Source organism: Protopterus annectens, chromosome 1.part0, assembly GCF_019279795.1.
Source record: "Protopterus annectens isolate FY-2018-M chromosome 1.part0, PAN1.0, whole genome shotgun sequence".
Lineage (NCBI taxonomy): Eukaryota > Metazoa > Chordata > Ceratodontiformes > Protopteridae > Protopterus > Protopterus annectens.
Window position 1 is genome coordinate 723730936 of NC_056725.1, and position 23950 is coordinate 723754885.

Genomic DNA, 23950 nt, shown 5'->3' on the forward strand with positions numbered 1-23950 from the left:
GGAGTATAATTTGAGAAAATGAAATTATAAGGCAAAAATGAAGGCTTGTAGGACTTTAAGAAATGATAACAAGGTAGGTGGGGATGAGGTAGGGTTCTAAAGGAGTAGGTCAAAAATGAGAGCCCTTTTCACTCTCAGTGAAAATTATTTGTTGGGTAAGTAGCAGCCTTAAGAACTCTGTAAAAGTAAGTTTTTTTCGAAAATGTTGTCTTGAAGCTTTTCTGCAACAAATTTCTTTTTTTTGTCCTTGCATAACTGTTGATCATCAGCTTTGCTGACCAAAGTATGTCTACAAGACAGATGTCAACTTTCACCACAGTTGACTAATGCCACAAATCCCATATTTGTGTGTGTGTGTGTGTGTGTGTGTGTGTGTGTGTGTGTGTGTGTGTGTGTGTGTGTGTGTGTGTGTGTGTGTGTGTGTGTGTGTGGCGTGAGAGTATTCGGGGTCTAATAGCGTGTTTTGTTGAAATGCAAAATTGTCATCTCGTGATCAATTTCCCAAGCATCGCTGTGTAAGCAAACTTTTCCTGTGAGGTTATTTAACAGCAAGGTTAAGGAATTTTCTCCTTTCCCTGCTGTTGTGCAGTTTTAGAATTGTTACATATAGGTGCCACTGTCCCACATATGACTAAACACACTAACTTTTATGTTTACTTATTTTCAACTATTGATGAAATCGCTGAGCAACAGACTGAATTTGCAATGTTTAGTTATACAGTCATGTCGAGATACATATATGTCCATAGCTTGCTAATGTTTAGTTATAGTTTTATATATACTGTGTGTGCATATACATACATATATATATATATATATATATATATATATATATATATATATATATATATATATATATATATATATATATATATATATATATATGGTTCTACCTGAGATAGCCGACAGCTGATTTCACCAACAACGAATTTGCGAGCGCCAGAAGATCGACAATCCGAAATACCGACGCTACAGATCAAAACACTGACGCCGAGGATACTGACTTGGAAAAAGGCTGTGTAAGTATGCGGTAGTGACGGACGTTAGGGTGCGAGTAAGGTAAGTGTGGATATTGACGGTCTGTGGGGATAGGGGTGGGTTTAGTGATTTAGGGTCAGTCTTGGGTTAGGTAAGTGTCGGAAGTGATAGTGTTTGGGTTAGGGGTTAAGTGAGTTAGGGTTAGAGCCCGTGTTAGGTAAGTGTCTTGTAATAGTAGTTTTGGGTTAGGGCGGGTTAAGTGAGTTAGGGTTAGGGCGTGGGTTAGCTGAGTGTGCGATAGTGACGGACCTTAGGGTAAGGGTTTGGGTTAGGGTTGTAGATAGTTGTGTATGTGAGGTTTAGTGTGGGTTTGTGAGGATTTTGATGTGCTTGTGTTGTGTGTGTGGTTTTTGGACAGGGGATGTGTTTTGTTAGTTGATTGTTGTTATTGTGGTGTGTGCAGCGTATGAGGTTTCGTGTTTGTGGACCGTCGGTTATTTGATTGTCGGGCATGTGAGGTTTCGTGTTTATGGTTTGTCGATTATGTGGTGTCAATGTTTGTGTTGTCGGTGTTTTGCAGTGTCGGTTATGTCAGGTAGAACCATATATATATATATATATATATATATATATATATGTGTGTGTGTGTGTGTATGTATATATATATATATATATATATATATATATATATATATATATATATCTACAACTTGTTCGAATGGCAAGTAAGTGAATCCAGTTCACCGAAAGTGCATTTAAGTGAAAATGCACTTTCACGAATTACATTTTACCGATGCAAAAACCCACACATAAAACACACTACAAACACATTTTTCCAGCCCCCCTGCACCCCTAACTCAAGATTGCATGACAGTGGGGAAAGGTGTATATTCCCTAACCCCACTGTCCAGTGCTTAGGTAAAGTATAATTCGTGAAAGTGCATTTTCACTTAAATGCATGAATGCACTTTCGCTGAACTGGATTTGCTTACTTGCACTTCGAACAAATGAGCTTTTGATTGGTCAAAGTAGACCCATATATATATATATATATATATATATATATATATATATATATATATAGGTTTACCTTCATAATGTTGAATGCTAAATGGTTGAAAATGAATTGGTTGAATGCACTATATTGAATGATCAATATGTTGAAATAAAATTAATCTAAACTCACAATATTGAAATTATCAAATTTACCCATTTCTGCACTGTAGTGCGATATCAGAGTTGGTATATTTAAGTAGGGGGTGTGGGGGGCACAGCTGAAAAATAGTAGTGGTGGTCTCATTGCTTTTTCAATTAAATGATTTTAGACATTTTGATCATTCAATGTTTTGGGTTTAGATGTTATTTTTCAACCAAATGAACATTAGACATTATGGCATTCGACATTTTGAAGGTAAACCTATATATATATATATATATATATATATATATATATATATATATATATATATATATATATATATAAATATATATATACACATATATATACATATATACACATGTATCATCAATCTTCAAATCGAAGAACTGATAGAACCCACTAAGTCCACATGATCAGCTTGAGCGTCATTAAATGCAAAGAAAATGACAGAAGTCAACAGCTCGCACAAGGATGACAAATAGTCTCCTTTGTGATTTGCTGATTAAAGAAAAACAAATTTCTAACAGCAGCGCAAGACCAAATGTGAATAAATAGTGGAAAGAGTCTTTCGTAAGGTAATATGTAGGGTTGGGCTTAAGGCTGTGATAGACCCCTGCTCCACGTAACTGATGTGAACCCTCATCCTATCCCTTCCCCCTTAACGCTGCACATTACCTTACAAAAAAAAACCTTCTCCTAACAGCACCACTAAGCAAAACAGTTGGATTCACTGCTGCAGAATTACTCCCATGCAAAATATTAAACCTTTTTCCTTACCTAACCCTTATTCTAACCTTACCAAGCAAACTGTCAGACACACACCCCATAATCCCTGATGGTAAACTCTCAATATATCCAAAATTTCAACATTAACACACATACACACACACACATACACGCATGCACACACACGCACATGCACGTATACACACGCACACACACCCGCACACACATACACACACACACACACACACACACACACACACACACACACACACACACACACACACTTACATATCTTAACCTGAAGCTTATTTCATTGACATTAAATAATCTGGCAATCCCTATACCCTTTTAAATGAACATTCATAGGTTCATAGGTGTGTACTAGGCTAATGGCCTTGGGGTCTTTACAAGCCTAGCCATAAAATTACCCTGGCATAGTGCCACCCGACCCTAGTTCCCAGTGCATCTGTCGAGTAGAGCCATTGGAGTTATTCCAGGGATGAATTTTCTGTTTCCCATCCTCTCATCAAGATTCCTCTTGAAGAGGGTCAGCAAGGTGATCTGCTTGACATGTATGGGAAGTCTGTTCCATAGCATGGGCAGTCTCTGGGTTATGAAACTGTCCCTCCAGCTTAATGTCAATGAAACACAGGTGCCTGACAATAAGACAGCCTCCTCGTAATACAGTCAAAACAGTGTCACTACTACCAATGATGGTTATAGTGGAGGGCACAGTAACACCCCTCACTATCAACACACCTGTGGTGGCTCTGGACACCACGAGTGCCTCATTGCTGTTTATGAACATAAAGGTTATCCATATAAGCCCTTCACAAGGAGCACAGTCATTACTTACATATATGACATAAGTAGACACTGCTACCTCCTCACTGTAGACCCTGCACAAAACAAGAGGAAGCAGTATGTTGCTGCCTGTAAGAGCACTGACTCCCACTCATTCCCAGATCTTGATATCACAATGGGCATCAATCATGGATGTGCAATTTGGTGATCCAGTAACAGAGAGATGTTACCCATGCCATGCTGGAGATGAATAGTGTGATCAAGCAACAAACTAATGCCACTACTCTTTTGAAGATTATATATCTATATATCTATATATGGTTCCCATTCAGAGGTCCATCACTATATATATAGATATAGATATATAGATATAGCTATATATCTGTGAAGACCTCATTGTAGACCAAATGCACTTATTCTTGGCAATAAACTTTTTCAGATGGGTTTCAGCAGAAACTTGGTGACTCTCTCCACTCTTAGAAGATTTATTAATATTGTTATGTGTAGTTTAAGTGAAGAAGTATACTAAGGGTGGGGTACAGGGGTCAGTTTCCCCTGGTGCAAATTATAAATGGTGCAAATGGCAGATCCATTTTTTTCTTCATTTTTTGCTCCTCATGTAAACATGATGGTGTGCAGAATAGCAGGAAGATATTTGGACCTGAAACTCATTCTTAGGAGAGAAATAATGGCAGATCAGACATTAGTTATTAAGGAGTTAGTGTTCATTAATAGGTCAGAGGAGAGGAGTCCTTTTACTTGCTCGTCAACCTAGCAATGATTGGTGCTAGATTGTGAAGTGGCACTAGGAAAGAAATGAGGCAGCTATGGCTCTGCATAAATGATGAGATGTGATGGCCTGCAAAGCTGCATATGATATGGCAAATAGGGACTTGGAGCACATGGGACAGGTAAGGTCAATGGGGGCTATTTTGTAGCTATTTTAGCCACAATCATCTTTGTGGCATGGCCTACTATAGGTTGTCAGTGCACCTAGACATAGCCATCTACATAAATGAGTGACTCTTTCTCTGATTCCACTCTAGGTATGCCCCATAGGCCAGGATCATCATGGTCAGAGAGTGCCAAATAATCACCATCACTTAGGGTTCCTATCAGATAACCGAAGACGCATTTTGTCGAATGTGTCTTGGTCAAACTTGAAATGTCAAAAAGGCAAAATGACGAAGCGGCATATAAGCAAATTTTTTTTCCTAGGAAAGAAGTCACTTGGCCGCTTTGTCACTTTGCCATTTTTGGCACTTTAGTGCAATCTCAGAGTTGGTATATTTAAGTAGGGGGATGTGGGGGGCTCAGCCCTCCACGTCAGGGGGTTTGGGATGTTTTAATATCTTTTTTTTTTTTTTTTTTTTGAGAATAGTGATATTTTCCCCTGGGAAAAAAATCACATCCTGGTTGTTCGATGTCTTGTGAATTCGAACTTTAGAGTTTGATATAACAACATTTGATCATTTGATTGTTCGTTGTTATAATATAGACCCATCACTTACAGGTGATGAGTCTTCAGTGGTGCAACAGGGCTGGCCAAATGAATTTGGTCTCTGTGACAATCCTCCACATTGCATAGCAAGGTAGTCATGGTCACACTTCCATACCACCTTTGCCATCAGGTGCTCCTGAAAGTGCCATTGCATGACAGATATGCCTATAAGACCATGGCAATCCACAGTCCATTTCCTATCCAGTTGTGTACCCATTACTTCTGTCACATCCACACCCCCACAATGCTCCTCTGTCTGTTGGATCTGTGTCACCCTGTGTATCCACCCAAATTATCTAGTCACCTTTCTACATCAGTAACTTTCACTTTGCACTACACAGTACACATATCCTACCTCCAATATTCCAAACGATTTGCCTAAGTAATACTTCCACCACCCTTAGTCATTCCCCATTCCATCTATGTAGCTGTTCCTGATCCTTGTCAATGTGGCCCACCCCATAAGGGCAAATGATGATAACTATGCTCTGCTCACCCCTGTGTGTTACATGGGTTAAACAATGTCTGATGCATAACAAAGGAAGTCAGTGCACAGTATTGCACAACCTATGTGAAGTATTGCATACAGATTGTTGTCTCCATTCTGGCCCACAGTTGCCTCTTTGCCAGAGGGTTTCCTGCAGCTGATTCCTTCAATGACTCCTTAACCAGCATCTCGTCTACTACTGGCTCCAGTCTGTCTGGCACTGTAACTCTTTGTGTAAAACCATGTGATCTAACATAGCAGAGATGATATATATATCTTACTGTAAGTCACCACATCATACAGAAATGCACCCCCAATGGTATTTAAACAACAGAACCGGATCTCCAGCAGTTCAAACACATAATCAATGATGTGGTTCTGTGCCAGGTCTGAACTGGTGCAATGTTGTATGACATCTCAGCCATGTTCTGAGAGATTCACATAGTTAGCATAAGCTATGGTTCCAGGGCATATCCAGTATCAAGTGCAATTCACAACAATAGATGCCTTAATGACAGAATTGCAGTCTATATGCTTGCTGTCATCCTTGTGCAACATCCTGGTGGGGATGAGTGTACTTATCAATTAGTTGTTCCTGTAGGAAATCACCCTGTGAAAAGGACTTTTACAGTTCAGACATGTGTCAGATGTAGGAATTTTTTGAACTGCCTGGATAGCACAAAGGTACATTGTAAATTATACCCTGCACATTGCACACCACCTGACAGTCAAAGGAGTGAAAGCACATATCCATGAGGCACGGGCATGATGACAATGTGGGTACAGTCAATGGCCACAACAACATTAGAAACATGTGCTATTTTTATAAAAAATGTCTGAATAATGGTGTTTCACACCACTGGGGTTTGTAGACACCACAAATGTCACTCCGTATGACATCAAAGAACTGGGGTAAGATTCATGAGGAAGATACCTGCAAAACTTCTGTTGTATCCTCTGATGGCTCCTGGAAAGTCAACATAGCAGGGATGGTAGATGCTACACAGATTTCAGTGTCCTCAGGGATAGGCATTCCATGCATTATGTGGTACATGTCTAAAAGCTCCATTACAGTGTCTCTGTCCAAACAGTAACATTCAGCTATGTTACTGTCATGGAGTTGGTGATAGTCAGCCTTGGATAGACCTGTCTGACCCAAAGAAGGAAAGAACATGCACTAATATGGACACTGGCTGCAGGAATGGCCCCAAACATATGTTTTATAGTTGATACAGTTGCTACTCATAGCATGAGGGTGTTGTCAGTCTTTCTGTTCAGCAGGAAATGATGGGTGTACATATTCACTGCACACTTTGGGTCATTGCACGGCTTTTATACATTTCTGAATCTCTCCATTGTGTTGTTTGCCTACATTTGCATTCAAAGTTAGTCTTACTTATACAATCTTTGTCATTTGCAAAATATTATATTGTCATTTGTATATGATGCTGACCACACTATTTCCCATAGTAGCACAAGTTTGCTAATGAGCATCTCTCTGAAGTGTCCTCTCCCGTATGTGCATCTCTGATCATCCTGCTGTGCACTGATTCTTTCTGAATCCTGGAGATTTTGTTAAATCACTTTTATTCAGCCAGTGTTTGAGCTTTCACATAACAACAGGTAAGTGAAGTAGAGTTTTATATATATATATATATATATATATATATATATATATATATATATATATATATATATATATATATATATGGGTCTACTTCTATTCACTGACTCCCATTTCGTCGAACTTTCATTTCACTGAAAGTTCATTACATCGACAAGCATTTGCCCCCTTCCCCAATGTTGTGTGACCCTGGAGTTGATATATATAGTAGGGGGGTGGGGGGCACAGCCCCCCACATTGGGGGGTGTGGGGGGTGAAGCCCCCCACCTAAAATGCTTGTCGATGTAATGAACTTTCAGTGAAATGAAAGTTCGACGAAATGAAGATTATGATCCCTTTAAAATATTCTTAAATCAGTAAAAGCTTTAAAAGGTTTCAGAAAGAAAGTTTATTTGGATTAGCTCTTTTGTCTATTATACCTCATCAAATCCAAAAAGTATAAAAAAAAGTAGCATAAGATTTTTTCTTGTATGCAGATTTCCACAAAGGGTATGGGAATAGACGTTAGTACTATAATGTTAAGCTTATTTCTGATTGATTATGTTTGGTGTTTTACATTTGGACAGTACTTATATTCTTTAATTTGCATAAGTTTTTTTTTTTTATATGTCAGAGGTCTTTCAGCTAGTCCTTTACCTGCAGGAGAATGTTAAGTCTTCTTATTCCCAACCAAAACTCAAAACTTATTTGTTAATCAATTACATTGACAAAACTTCAAAGTGCATGTCTTATTACAGATTCAAAGTAGAAAACACTAGCTGCAAAATACTGATATTAGTAGTACTAGTTTTGAAGAAGGGTTCTACCCGAAAGCTTTGCTTTATAAAGTGGTTTTCTCTACCAAGTGTCTTTGTTAATACAGATTCAAACAGGCTTTGTATAAAATTTTCAAATTAGTAGAGGAAGAAATCCAAAAAGAATCTTATGCTTCAATGATGTGATATTATGTAACCATAGTAAATTGCAGTCTTTATACTTTGGGGAGCAGACAGTTTTAAATATAATATATAGTTTCATTGTAAATTCTATTACTCCTCTTTCTCTGTGATATATTAAACAAGTTCAGCGCTTAGCTGGTTAGTGGTTATTGGTGGGAGACTGTTTATTTTTTCTCTAAAACACAAAAATGTTTTTAAATATTTTCAGTAATACTGGAAAGGAAAAAAGAACAACAACATTAAAAATAAAATAACATATACATGTCATGGAGTATTGGCGATTGAGAAGCCTGCTTTTACAAGGCTGGTAAATAGGATTGGGGTAAAATCTTTCGAATGTGACCCTGTTAAAGTTCAGTCCCTTCTCCTTGTTCAAAGGATGGATGGATGGATGGATGGAGCCTGTTTTATAAGGCCATAGGTGGTACCAGCTGTTGTAAAAGTGTAATTACCCATGTTTTAGTGGAATAGAAATATCTCTCTACAAATACTTTTGTGAGGTCTATTTTTGCAGGGCCTGATAGTGTTTATAGGTGTCAGATCTTTCTTTTATGAATTCCTAGAGAAAGAAATGAATACAAACTATGGCTAAAACAATAAGTGCTTTCATTCTCTGTTTAACAGAGCTTCTTCAAATCCATCTTAAACCTGATAATGTTTTGAACAGTAACTCTCTCATAAAGATTGAAAGCTGAAGCATTATGAATTTCAATCAATGACAAAACAGTATTTGAAAGGACACGCATGGTACAATTAAACTGTACCAGGGTGAAGCAAGAACAACATCTAGGTTAATAATTTATTACAGAATTCATAGTGAGTAGATGAAACAAAACTTCAGTGACAGGTTACAATAAAAGTCCAGATACATGGTTCTACCCTCACTTCCGGGTGGTTCATCAACCTGGGGGAAATGAAGACAAGTCCTTGATGGGAATGGAGCTCTTATGCCCAAATGTGGTGGTATTGATAGCAGCTGTTCCTTCTCCAATGATATCAGACCAAAAGGTACTAGAAACATCATATACATTCAAGATAAAGACCTAGTGGGAGGAGAGGTTTGAACTGGAAAAAAAGGTTCTAGAAATTGATCCTAGTTTTTGTGACATTAGTATTAAAGGATTTCAGTTAGTAGCACTGTCTGTGGTAAAGTTTCCTTAATTTAAGAACACTTTTGATGCATCAGCTGATGTTGAGGCTAAGTTTGTTGCATGCTTTAAGTGAATTTGCCACTCAAGTACCTTTTTCTCCACCATGACATTCTTGTTTTCATTGAGTGGGACTAGGCTTATACAATCGTGTGTTTGTAAGTTGAAAGAGCTGTGTCCAGTTTTCTCCATGCTAGACTTAGCTAGTGGATTACTGTTTATCTTGCATCTAATGTTTGTAAGGTGCTGGGTAATATGTATTTTTATTTTGTTAATTGTTTTGCTGATATAAAAGCAGACACAAAGTGTACATTGTGCCCTGTAGGCAACAATTTCAGTATTACAGTCACTTTTGCTCCTGCTATTCTATGTTTTACCAGTGCTAGTGCAGATGAAGTGGTCAGTTTGGCTCATGTACCTGCAGTAACTACAAATGGGGGCTTTTTCAGCATAAGTGCAAATAATTCTTGAATTAGTGTTTGGGTCTTTGGACTCAAGATAATCCCTCACACTTCTCCCTCTTTTAAATATAAACTGTGGGCCTGGTCCAATATTTTTACAATCTATTTGCTGCTATCTATTACAGCACAGTTGTCTTTCACAACTTTGTGGATTTCTTTATGATCTGAATTAAAAGTTATAGCCATGCTACTTTTTATGACAGCGGTTTCTGGGTTTACATACAGGTTCCTAAGCCCATGGATTATCCTGCTGACAGGTTCAATGTTGAATGGGTCATCTAGTGCTTTGAGGTTTTTTATAGGATCAAAGTATATTGTGGAGGAGGGTTTTGAGAACAAATTGTTCAAGATGGACCCATCTAAGGTACTTTTCCTAATTGTCTAGAAAGTTCACTTTTTCTTTTTAGTGGTTGCTGATAAACTTTCCTTTTCAGCATTACTCAAAATAAGTATTTAAAAACTCATCCCAGGTCTAGCCCTCTCACCAAGAAACACTAAGCAGGTAAAACTGTATAGCACTCAACTGTTTTCTACTAGAAATGATTTAATTTAGGTCAAATGGAAAAAGACTGTCTACTCGCCAAAGTGTAAAGACTGCAGACTACTATGAATAATTAATATCACATTGTTGAAACATAACATTCTTTTTGGATTTCTTTCTATAGTAATTAGGAAACTTTACACTAAACCTGTCTAAATCTGTAATAAGCCATGTTCTGTGAAGTTTTAGCAAAGTAAGTATTTAAAAAAGGAACTTGGGCTTTCAATTGGGAATAAGAGGACTTAAGATCCTCCTGCAGATAAAAGGCTATCTAAAAGACCACCATTTATAGGGAAAAGTTATGCAAATTAATAAGTCCCATCCAGTTGGAAAACACCAAACATAATCAATCAGAAAAAAAGCTTAACACTAGCCAATAGTCGCAACTGCTTCGAACACACCCTTTGTGGATATCTACATATAAGAGCAAGCCTTAGACTACGTTTTTATAACGTTTGAATCTGATGAAGTCTATATGATGAAAGTGCTAATCTGAATCAGTTTTGAATGTGATGAAGTCTATATGATGAAAGTGCTAATCTGAATCAACTTTCTTTGAAGAAAAAAGACCGAAGGCAATTTTTTTCCTTAATTTGTTCGTGCTTTTACTGATTTAAAAACTTTTTGAAGGAATCAAAATCTTCTCATCTAAAGCTTGTAGCAAGAAACAAGGGCTCATTTTTAACAGAAACTCGGCACCACTCTCAAGCTAATACCTTTGGCTTTGAGGTTTATAAGATTCGAAATACAAGGAATGGAGAAAATCTGTGAATTAGATTTTCCCTATGTTATTACTGTTCCCAGCTGTAACTGTCAAAGTTCAAGTTTTCTAATGAAGATATGCACCATCTGGTACACACTTATGACATATGTAAACCTTGCAGGTTTTTAGTATGGTTACTTGGTCAATATAGTCAAAAGCACATTTAAAAAATAAACACATGATGTTCCATTGGAGACATATTTGTTCCTAAGGCCACAAGTGAAAAGGGCGGGGGAAGGAAGCATTATAATTAGGGCCCTGATGTTTAACCAGTATGCATCTATAAGCTGTTGGCAGTTAGGCAGATGAATCTGCCCTCAAATTTAGGTAGCATGGTGCAACATCCAATCTTTGTATTCCACCCTGTTTTCCTGGGCCTCTTGGCTGATATTTTTGTTGCGGAAAATGAACCATTTCACTACTGACCTGTGGTAATGGTTTGATGTAACGATGGGTACAGTGTTTGGACAAGCCCATCAAGGTGGCAGTTTCGCATGCTACATTTGGCAGGCAGGGTCTACTTCGACCCATTGAAATTACATTTGAGTGAATCTCACTTACCAGATCCCAGTTCTTCAAAATTTCATTAATCCAAAAGTACAGACTGCCACAATCCTTTCCCTGTGAATGGAATGACTTGGCCACCATGCTAAAAAACTAAATGGACCAAAACTAAACCCACAAAAGTGGGAGGCTTAGCCCCCCCATGCCCCCATGTGGGGGGCTTCTCCCCCAACCCCCCTACTTAAATATGCCAACTCCTAGATCACACTACATTGAATAAAGGGCAAAGTTCGCCATGGTGGCCAAGTGGTTATGAACTGGACATATGCTTCAGAGTACCATAGTGCCTGTCCCACAACCCTCCATCACAGTTGCTGAACTGTACAGTCATGTAAGAGTATCCCCACTTTCTCACTGAGCAGGTCATATATGACACAAATACCTACCATCCTAATGACACCTGGCTCTGTCTGCAGTGACCTACTATTCCCCACTTCTCAGAAACTATAGACTGCTATGTGTCCTTGGGTCCTCATGCAACTGTACAAATGATGACATCTGTGGCCCTGACCGGATCCCTATTTTTTTGGTGTATGTTGTGATGCCTGATGTATTGTGTGTATTGACCATGCACTATTCATCATAGCCAGTCAATAACATCAAATGCCTATTTTTGAGATGTGTAACACACACTGCCACTGCCACTATGTACATGTCAGGAGCCACAGAGGTGGACTAGGTGTTGTCCCTGTTACTGCTTCTCCATATCCTATGCATATCTCCAGATGAAGTGGTGTGGTATGGATGCTGCTGATGGCCTGATGCACTTCAGGATAGTCTGGTGTCTGCCTCCTGACCTGCCTGGTCACACTGGATCATGGTGTGCAGCATGCTAAGAATATATGGCATAAGGTGATGGCTGTGTACTGTAGTGTCCATCAAAGCTGACCTGGCAGCATAACTGCAGCTTCAGCAGGTAAAACACATTTCAATTACATTCATATTTCTGCAGGGCTGGGGTTGTCCTGTTGATCAAACATATGCTATGGATTCCATACTGGCATAATCTTGTAGAGATCTGGGAAGGATAACCTGCATTACATATAGCCCATTAACAAGAGTAGGATGAACGGTTTGGGTCAGATGGTGTTGTTTGCCAGTTATCTGCATGGTTGTGACTATGTAGGTGCACCAGTGTGCCAGTAGTAACCTGCTAGGAGACAATGTAGGATTGTAGGATTTTGCCATGGAAGAAGTGATTATACAGATGACATGTATTTCACATCTGGGAATCATGAGAACTATCAGGATGCTGTGCAGACACATATGATATCAACCCTTGAGCATTGCCCGCTACCTGCTATGTGATGGAATGGTATTCTTTCCTTTTGATGGAACACTGGCCATAGACACAAAGTGAGGTCTTTACTGCCACATAAGTGCAGTGTATGGCTGTCAACAATTTGGAAAGGTGAGCAGTGTTCCCCTAATATCTCTTTGTATTCTTTCCCCCTCCTGAAAATATAGTCTTCCCAAAATTGAATGGAATCATGCCCATCAGGACAGACTTACGTGGTCCCTATTAAAAGAAGAGTTGCGTAGACCAGCTACTTTAGGCTTCCACTACAGTGCAATGCATCTTCTAGATAGGAAAGCATGGATCACAGAGTGTGTGCTGTAAAAGGATAGCCACATAGTGGTGTAATATTGGCTGTAAGTGATTTGGTTACATTTACTAATGTCACCAAAAAAAATGGGCAATGGTATTTGTCAGTGATACGTGGGATGAGGACCTGGCCTACTTGAGCTTATGCCTCTGACCCATGCTAATGGTGGGAGGGATCTATGTTCCTCTGTTGGACATTATGTGCCAGCTATGAAATCCAACAGCTTTGACTCACTAAACTACTGACCAGCTTGTATCCAATTGCCCAGCCTGGTTTAGCAGTGACATTTCTGTTGAGTAAAAGCTGGATGTAAAACCAATCAACTTGCTAAGCACTGACTATAGGTTTTCTGACAGCATGCAGCTTGGAAGTTGGTAACACACTGGTAAAGAGGAGACTGGACATCCTGTGCATCCATAAGACAAGGCTGAAGGGCATTGCAGCAAAGCCACTTGACTTGGGATCCAGAGTCTACTACTGAGAGAGAGATGACAGTCTAGAAATGATGTGAAAATTGTGGTGAGGGAGAATCTTCTTGAGACAGAGAGGGCAGGTTACCATTAGATTTATTGATAGACTCATGGCAATCCAACTAAATCAACTAAATATAGGGCAATATTTATACCTTCAGCCTACACTCCATAACTGGGCTATGATGGCACAGTAAAGAGCATAATCAGGCAGCAGTTGCACAGAATAGTAGATAAAAAAGAATACCATGAGTTGCTGCTGATAATGGAATGCTTATATTGGTGCAGAAAGAACAGGCTATAAGGACAGCCTGGGACCACATGAGTACAGCAACAGGACTACAGAAGGAGAGGCCATTTTAGACTTCTGTCTGGCAAATGGTTCAGTGAGACAGACAGTTACAAGATCACATATAAGAATTGCCAACATGCAACTTAGGTAAACTTTCTAATAGTAAGGAAAGTGTATTGGAGTAAAAATAAAGATTGCAGTCATCTCCAGTGAAACAGTTGGTCCACATCATAAATCACTGTTGGTCACAGTCAGCTAAAGCACCAGTGACAAGACTCTAAGGTCTACAGGGACTAGACTGAAGACCTGGACACTGACTGACGTGAAGACACAAAAGTTCAAGAAAATACTCAGAACTCAAGCACGTCAGGAAGAAGGGGGAGTAGACAGAACCAAAAAAGAATGGCAGCATCTCAAAACAGCATGTGTGTGAAAATTATAGAATAGATATGCAGCTGAGCCAGGTAAGGAAATAAGGCAAATAAAGAAAGTTGGTAGTGGAATGCATAAGTCAAGGAAGTTATAGGAATGCAGGAAGAAGTGGGAGATAAAAAAGAAGGACCAGAAATACATACAAAATGAATAACATCCTACATAATAAACTCAACTTACAGTGAAGTCGCAATATAACAGTATAAATCAGTCAGTAAATGTCAAAAGCAGTTTGCAGTATTTCATGGTTGCAAAGTAGTAGCAGTAATGCTTTCATCTTAAGAAGGTAGATGGGTGTGGAAGCATTTGTATAGAATGTGAACTGGAAAGTTAGATAAGAGGGGGAGATATAATTAGAGCAGATCAGTCACAAGTGATAGTAAGACAGAGGAATATGTAACAAGAAAGTGTAGATAGGATAGTTGCTAGTGAGCAGGTTGGGACTGAGCATTGACATAATCTAGTGTTCAGGAGATAACCATGGACATTTCTTTTAAAGCTAAGCTTATTGTCCTCTTCACTAAGTAGGCTAGGTTTGACATCTTATGTCTTAGAGATGTAACTGGACTGAAAAAGCATCTACTGATGATTTTAGATTTAGATTATAATGCTGGAACTTATCTTTAGAGTGAGGAATTCTGTTGGGTTATACCACTACCTGAGGCTATACAGGGAAGGGCACTCATTTGGGTGGTGAAGTACGAAATTATTAGTTTTTAGCTGAAGGAATTTGAGATAGCTATGGAATTCCTACCAGTTTATTTTTTAAAGTGCAAGGCAATCATGGGGATATGTTAAACAAACCAGACATTAATTTGACAATTTTATAGTTGCATTGTTCACGTATTCCTAGGACTCTATTGTGTAGGTTAGTGAGGATATGGATAACATACAGAAATGTTGATAAAATTATATAAAGTAAAACTGATTTCCCTCATAGTAATAACGTATCTGATAGAAAAATATACATAACTTGGTAGAACTGTTTTTCCTTTACAGTAACATAAGTTTGGTAAAAGTGCTTTCTTTCATATTAACGGTATAATATTCTTAGAACACAGCATCTGTAAGTACAGAAAAGAAATATGCAGTAAACAAATATGATTAGCTTAAGAGAATGTGCTTGTGTGAAACATAGAGTATTATACTTCTGAACGTTTTTGTAACAAATGGCATTGACAACAGAGGCTTGTTGAAATATAAACAGTTGAATGCATACAGATATTCAAATGAATAAACCTGCTAAAGGGAAATGGCTAACACAATAGAAAAAGTTAGACTATTGTATTAATTAAAGAACATTTTGGCCTGCTGAGAACTGTTTTTCTCTGGATGAGATAAGGATGCAGACAAAGAATGCTTCAACAAAGAAAAATAATGTTTCATTGAGGACAAAGTTTAAAACTAGATAAAAGTGGCTGTAAAAGACTATCTGGTGGCCATTTTGTAATTTGCATCAGCTGAGGAAGTGCAGTGTATCTGACAGTAATCTGTGTTATAAAGAAAATGTTATAATCTCGACAGTAGTACTTGGCAGCTTGTTTCAATAAACATTTCAGTATACAGATATACAGTATCAATTTGTGTAACCTGTTGTTAATTCAATATATTTGAATTTATTACTGCTGAATACCTGAGTTGTTTGGCTTCTGCTACATACCTACAATCAATTGCATTACTAGCTGAGTTAAGTACAGATTTGCAATGTTAAAGATTGTACTGCATTTTATTTTTCTGTCTAATTGTTTCACTGAATATTGTGTCTGTGTCTCTCTGTAGTTATTTCTTTTTCTATTTAATTGCTTCATAGAATACTGTGGTCTCTCTCTGTCTCTGCAATTTGTGGGGGCTATTGTGTTTCACTTCATTGATATTCAGTGTTAAACTCTTAGCCTAGAAGGTTTCTCTGTATTTATAAGTGAGTCACATTTCTTTGAATTTATTATTGCTGAATACCTGAGTTGTTTGGCTTCTGCTACATACCTACAATCAATTGCATTACTAGCTGAGTTAAGTACAAACTTGCAGTGTTAAAGATTGTACTGCATTTCATTTTTCTGTCTATTTGTTTCTTTGAATATTGTGTCTGTGTCTCTCTGTAGTTATTTATTTTTCTATTTAATTGTTTCATAGAATACTGTGGTCTCTCTTTGTCTCTGCAATTAGTTTCCCACCCACCCTTCCTGTTATTGTTTTGGTATTAATCATGGTGGCTTTGGAATTGCCTGCCCCTCCTGTAAATTTGTGTTTGAATACTCCTCCTGGGTCTATCATATTTGCTCACTCAACCGAGTACAGTGAGATCATTTTTTGACTTCAGAAACTCCTACCAGTCCCATCTGTTCAGCTCTATCCCAGCTCTATTCCAGTCTGGTGTCACTAGCTCACTCTACTTAATACAGAGAGAACATTTGTGAAGGGCAAGCCACTTAGGTCCTTAATTTTGAATTATCCTCTGTTTCTCCTTTCTCCCTTTCCACTTTAAAAAAAACATTCTAAGCCTGTTTCCTGTCTTTCCTGTAACTAGACTAGTCCAGATACAGATTTTCTGTAACCAGGACTGTTTTTAAGCTTCTCAGCCCCCAAAGCCTTTCTGTGTTGGAGGGAAGCCTTCTAGCTTATCAGTGGGAGAGGTAAGCACTAGATAGCCAATCTACCACAAGAGTAGTTTCTGGCCCAGAAATTGTAGTTTATTGGCCATTTGGGTAGTTTTTCCATCTCTTTCAACTTTATAGTTAAAAAGGCCTGCATTTGTGCTTGTTTCCAACCTTTCCTGTAACTAGTCTAGTCCAGATACAGATTTGCTGTATCCAGGAATGTTTGTAAGCTTCTGAGCCCCCACAGCATTTCTATGTTGGAGGGATGTCTTCTAGCTTATCAGTGGGAGTGGTAAGCACTAAGTAGCCTATCTACCACAAGAGGGGTTTCTGGCCCAGAAATTGTAGTTTATTGGCGATTTGAGCAGTTTTTCCATCTCTTTCAACTTTCTGGTTTAAAAGCCTGTGTTTGCGTTTGCTTCCCACCTTTCCTGTAACTAGTCTAGTCCAGATACAGATTTGTTGTATCCAGGACTGCTTGTAAGCTTCTGAGTCCCCCCAAGCCTTTCTGTGTTGGAGGGAAGCCTTCTAGCTTATCAGTGGGAGTGGTAAGCACTAGGTAGCCTATCTACCACAAGAGTGGTTTCTGGCCCAGAAATTGTAGTTTATTGGCCATTTGGCAGTTTCTCCATCTCTTTCAACTTTCTGGTTTAAAAGCCTGCATTGCACTTGTTTCCTACCTTTCATGTAACTAGTATAGTACAGATACAGATTTGCTGTATCCAGGACTGTTTTTAAGCTTCTGAGACCCCCAAGCCTTTCTGTGTTGGAGGGAAGCCTTCTAGCTTATCAGTGGGAGTGGTAAGGACTAGGTAGCCTATCTAACAAAATAGTGGTTTCTGGCCTATAAATTGAAGTTTATTGGCCGTTTTGCAGTTTTTACATCTCTTTGAACTTACTGGCTTAAAAACCCACATTTGCACTTGCTTCCCAGCTTTCCTGTAACTAGTCCAGATACAGATTTGGTGTATCCAGGACTGTTTGTAAGCTTCTGAGCCCCCCAAGCCTTTCTGTGTTGGAGGGAAGTATTCTAGCTTATCAGTGGGAGTAATAAGCACTAGGTAGCCTATCTACCACAAGATCCAGGTACAGATTCTTAGTTTTAGCACTTGAATTTGTTTATTCCTGTTCAGCACTTATTCAGAACTTGTTATCACTAAATAAGCTACAAATTACTATGGCACTCAACCTTCCTCTTAACCTAGAAGAAAACTATTTTGTACTTACTTTCCTCACTTGCTTAGAGAAAAACAGCTCTTATACTCACTTACCTCACTTGTCTAGAGGAAAGTAGTTTTGACATGTCCAAGGGTCAGCTTCCAGTGTTCTCTCCTGTCTATCTGATGAATCTGGGCATCTTGGGGCAATGTAGCAATTGCCTCATGTACACAGATAATCCTCTCCTTCTACCACCCAACACCACAACCTGTGAGAGATGCATTTTTCTAGCCAAACTGGAGGTAAAGCTCTCTCCAACCAAGACTGAACTTGACAGTCAGGAGGAAAAGGTAAACAATTGCAAAACACCACACTCATCACATAGTCCCACTAAACCTACACCACCAAAATCCACACATCAAAACACAAAAACATTCACGGAGGCTCTCAATAATAATCTGCTCAAGCAACAGAGACCTCCAAAGCAGAAACACAAGTAACCTTCACCCCCCCAACACAACCCAAATGACACACAGCCCACAGACTTAATGTGCCACTCAACCACAGCCCATAAGGCAAAACAATGTACCCAACACACTAGTCATAGGTGATTCATAGTCAGGCACACTGATGTCCCACTCAACAGACTAGACAAGGAGAAGGTTACTGTCAGCTGCCTGTCAGGTGCCAGGATCCACCACATAACCCACACACTCAGGTCACTCCACAAGTGCAAATAAGACTCTGTCATTGTCCATGTTGGTGTGAATGACCTGAGATGTACCTTCCTGGACTACATGAAAAGAGACATGGAAGAGCTCTCCAATCTTGTAGCCTTGGCAGGTATGACTCTAGCCCTTAGTAGCATCCTGCTATTACCCAGAATGATTCTGCAGTACAAGGACAAAATGATTGACTTCAACAATTGGCTAAGCTTCTAGTGTCATTCTAAGGGGATTGAGTACCTGTCTGCCAGGGATGACATGGTCAACAGACCACTATGCATTGCCAGAGATGGCCTGCACCTGTCACCCCTGGGATTCCAGATACTGACTATGGCTCTTGCTACCCTTATAGTGCCTTTTTTAGGCAAGGTTCAAATGACAAATTCACCACCATAACAGGAACAGGCAAGCAAAAACTGAGGGTAATGCTACTCAATGCTAGAAGTCTAAACCTCAAAATGCACTCCCTCGAGGCACTCCTTAAAGTGGAGAATATCGATATCTGTGCAGTGACTGAGACCTGGTTCAAGGCTCCAGAGAGCACCCCTGCATTACCAGACTATAACTTATACCACACTTTTAGGCCACCTAAAGTGGACCGGTACACCAAAGGTGGAGGTTTGTCCATATTCATTAAGGATATCCACACCTCCAGGCTAGTTGCTCAGCATAATGCATCCAAGGTTATCCAAGTGCACCTAACTGTGGGCAAAATTGCAATCCAAATTGTAGCTTGCTACAGATCCCCCACCATGCCCCAGGATTCCCACTCCTCTTTTCTTGATATACTGGAAAATATTAGGGTTCAACCAAACACCATATTAATGGGTGATTTCAACTACCCCACCATTAACTGGGAAAAATACTCATGTATCAACACCTTCACTCAACGCTTTCTGGAATTCATAAATTCCAATGCCCTGGATCAACTTATCCACATCCCCTCCAGGGGAAACAATATCCTAGACCTAGTAATTACCAACATGAGTGACCGGTGTTCCACACCTGAAGTCAACTCCTCAATGGTCAGATCCGACCATAAGCTAATCAGCCTAGATATCCAAATCCCGCCCCCACCCCCATTAAGGAAATCATGGTAAAAAATTTCACGAAAGCCAACTTCATGCTTTTTAAGACAGAAGTGGCGAACTTCATGACACCCATGCAGATGGACAATACAGTTACAACTGCTGAATCCTACAAAGATGCACTCTATAAGCACTTACATGAGTTCATGGATCATGCTATCCCAAACATAACCACGACGTTATCCTCCAAAAAAAGAAGCCAATCTGGTGGTCCACTGCCATAAACAAACTCTACAACAGAAAGAAGAAACTGTTGCAAAAGACAGTAAAAACCCATGAGCGGAGGAGTTCCCTGGTCAGCCTCAGTAAGAAGCTGAGATCCCTTATAAGATCCTTCAAAGCTAGCTATGAAAACAAAATTGCCACTGATTCTAGGGACAACTACAAAGCATTCTATAGCTATGTCAAGAATCTCAATGGCAACACCCAGATCTGCTCTGAGTTACAGCACAATGGAATAAAAATTACAGAACCAACTGATATTGCCAATGTCCTGGCAGATAGGTTCAGTGCTAACTTCACCCCCCTCTCACCCCCTAAAGGGCCCATATCTATACAGGAAGAATGCAGAGTCCCTGTAATCACAACTGTGCAGGTAAAAGCTGCACTCTCTAAAGCCAAAATCACAGCATCCATGGGACCAGACAACATCTCAGGCTGTGTTTTACATGAACTTCAGAACAAACTGGCTCCCCACCTAAGCACCATGTTCAACCATAGTCACACATCAGGCTTTGTGTCCACTGAATGGGTTGCCAGTTGGCTCACTGACAGAACCCACACTGTAAAAGTTGCAGACTCCAAATCTGACTTCAAACCAGTGACAAGTGGAGTACCACAGGGTTCAGTCCTGGGACCTCTCCTGCTTGGTATCTACTTTTCTGAAGTACAGGCTAACACAGAAGGCATTTGGCTAATGAAATTTGCATATGACTGCAACATTGGAGCTAGAGTTGAGTACCCAAATGATGTGGACATCCTACAGAAGGGCCTCACTGAGACAGATGCCTGGTGTCAGAGCCATAACCTCAAGCTCAGTGCCAAAAAGTGCATTGTCATCCCCTTTGGTAAAAACTCTGTACCCATGAACTACTACATAGGCAGCAGTCTACTTAATGCTGAATGTGTGATTAAATACCTGGGGTCTCAGGTGGACAGTAGTCTCTCGTTTGATAATCACATTGCCACAGTAGTCAGGAAGTCCTTCTACATGGCACACCTCATCACAAAAGGGTTCTCATCTTGGAAAAAAGAGGTCATTGTTCCCCCCTACTCGACACTCATTAGACCCATTATAGCATACAATGCCCCTTTTGGAATGTATCTCACAAGACATCTGCAGCAGCTGGAAAGGCCACAGAAGTACCTCACAAAGAGGATTACTGGCCTCAAACAGATGCCCTACACTGACCATCTCAAAAAATTCCAGCTTTACTCCATAGCATATCGACTACTCCGAGGTGATCTCTGCCTAACATATAAAGCTATGTCAAACCCAGAGCTGTTGGACATACTACACCTAAAGAAATCCTAATCCCTCCAAGTTACATGCTCTAGTAACCTAAACCTTGTCACCACAATAAACAGGACATGCTGGAGGTATATATTCCTGTCCTAGAGACTTCCCATACTCTGGAGCAAGCTACCCATCTATGTCAAGCAAAGTTCCTCATTAGCACTCTTCAAGAAAAATCTTGATAAGTGGATGAAAAATAGGAAATACACCCCGAGGATCACTTCAGTGGCTCTGCTCGACAGGGGCACAGGAAAATAACTTTCCTGGGTGGCGTAAGCCAGGGAACTTTGTTGGCTAGGCTTACTTAGGCTCTTGGGCCGATAGCCTAGTACCTTCCTATGAACCTTTAAACCTATAACAAATGTTTGTGTAAGTGCAGCACATTTTGGCCTAGTTAATTGAGATGGTTTGGTTCAGTATAGAGCTCCATGCATTTGCTGATTTTTTTATGTCATTACTTATACAAATATCAAACTTGAGCAGATCATCAATTGATACACTAAGTAGTTTGGTATTGGAAATGTGGTCAAGCTTAATGTTTTACGAAATGAAGATGAAGAAACTACAGATGTCCAAGTAGATCCATTTGAAGAGAAGATCAAATAGAAAAAAATTATGGTATTATGGGCCCATGTTCAGGAAAGCAGAATATGATTTGGTGAAAAAGATTAGAGCGAGACAGGAAGAAGGCAAGAGGAGTTGAGGATCTCCAAATGAATACATGGATAGTGAGAGAGAAGATTTGCAAAAGTCAGACATGATTATCAAAGTTAACAGAGTGGCATTGATTCAAGAAAGGTAGCATCAGTTGATGTGGCACCCCATCCCTATATAGAAAATGGAGAAAAGGGGTTGATGATGATGAATATCATAGCATCACACTTTAGTGGCTGTTTCCCCTGATGTGTTTGGGAAGCAGATGTGCTCATCTACATGTGGAAGTAATGTATTGAGAAATGTCTTGAGAATGTTATCTGCTGATACCAGCAAAATGCCCTGGGTGTCCCAAGTTTGTCTTTGAAAATCCATATAGTCAGTATGATAAGATCTAAACATGCTATGATGTCCAGTAATATACAAAGTCTTTCCATTCCTCTTGTTTTAGTATATGGACCACACATGTCTACCGATACCCATGTGATGCCTCTATATACCTGTAATTATTCTCAGGTCTGTACTTCTGTCAGCTGGTGTGAGGAAATCCTCTATCTGAAACTTGATTGGATGCATATGAGGCCATTTTGCAAAGTGGACAGACTGCCACTTATGGTTATCCTATGTTGTGTCATGAATAAAACTACAGTTACCACAGTATTGTTTGGACTGCCACAATTTTTGGGATTCTGCTTGTTTTGTACTAAGGTGGAACTATTTGCAACATGTTCACACTGACAACTACGAATTTCACTTGTTTTCTCCTGTCTTTACTTGCATGACACTGTATAATCATGAGAAGAACTTCATTTCCATGTTATCAAACCACAATTTGCATATGGTAACAATTTTAAATATCAGACCCACTAGAGTGATTCCTGAAATATGCAGACAGAATGGCTGAAAAAACTGAGCTACATATATCAAGTCTGAGATCGCCATTTCTCAGAATATTCCCTTTTCTCTGAGGTTTGGAGATCTCAGAGTTGCTATATATATAAATATGGGGGTGTTGAGGGGCTTTCCCCCCATCAGAGTGTGTAGGGGGGTCTGCCCACACCTCCACTCCTGCAAAAAAAAAAAGTGTAAAGGAGAAGAGCTCTTCTCCCATAGTTTTGGTCTTTTTTTCTTTTCAGTTTGTCAGCAGTAGACATTTTAGGTGCTGACAATTCAATACCACTTTTTTCTGCTTTTGGCCAGTTTCCTTTTAGCACAACTTGTCTTGAAGAATTGCTACCTTGCTGTGCACTCTTGCTTTTGATTCAAGACTGCACTGCAAACTTTTGCCAGTACCCATGAAGTCTCCTTGGCAGGTGGTGCTAGGAAACACAGACTGCTTATAGTGATGATCATCTCATAAAATGCTGAGATTTAACTTGGGTTTTGATAAAACAATGTTAACACTTCAGGATTTGACACCCATCTGTCAAGCTGTTCAATACAAACAATGCATAATGGCACAGACTTACTCTTAAAGAATGATACCAGAAAAGTGTTAGTAAAAGGGCTATGTCATTACTTACATATACAGTAATATATGCACTCTAGCAACTTTAATTCACTTTACATTATAATCCCATATCGGTGTTAGCAGAATTTGTCTTACAGATAAAATGAGTTTGCCTGATGACAAGCTTTGGGATTACATACCACCTGTATTCTTTCAACTGGAGCCATAAAACAACTTTTGTACCCTGGTCATCATGTCTATTGGTAC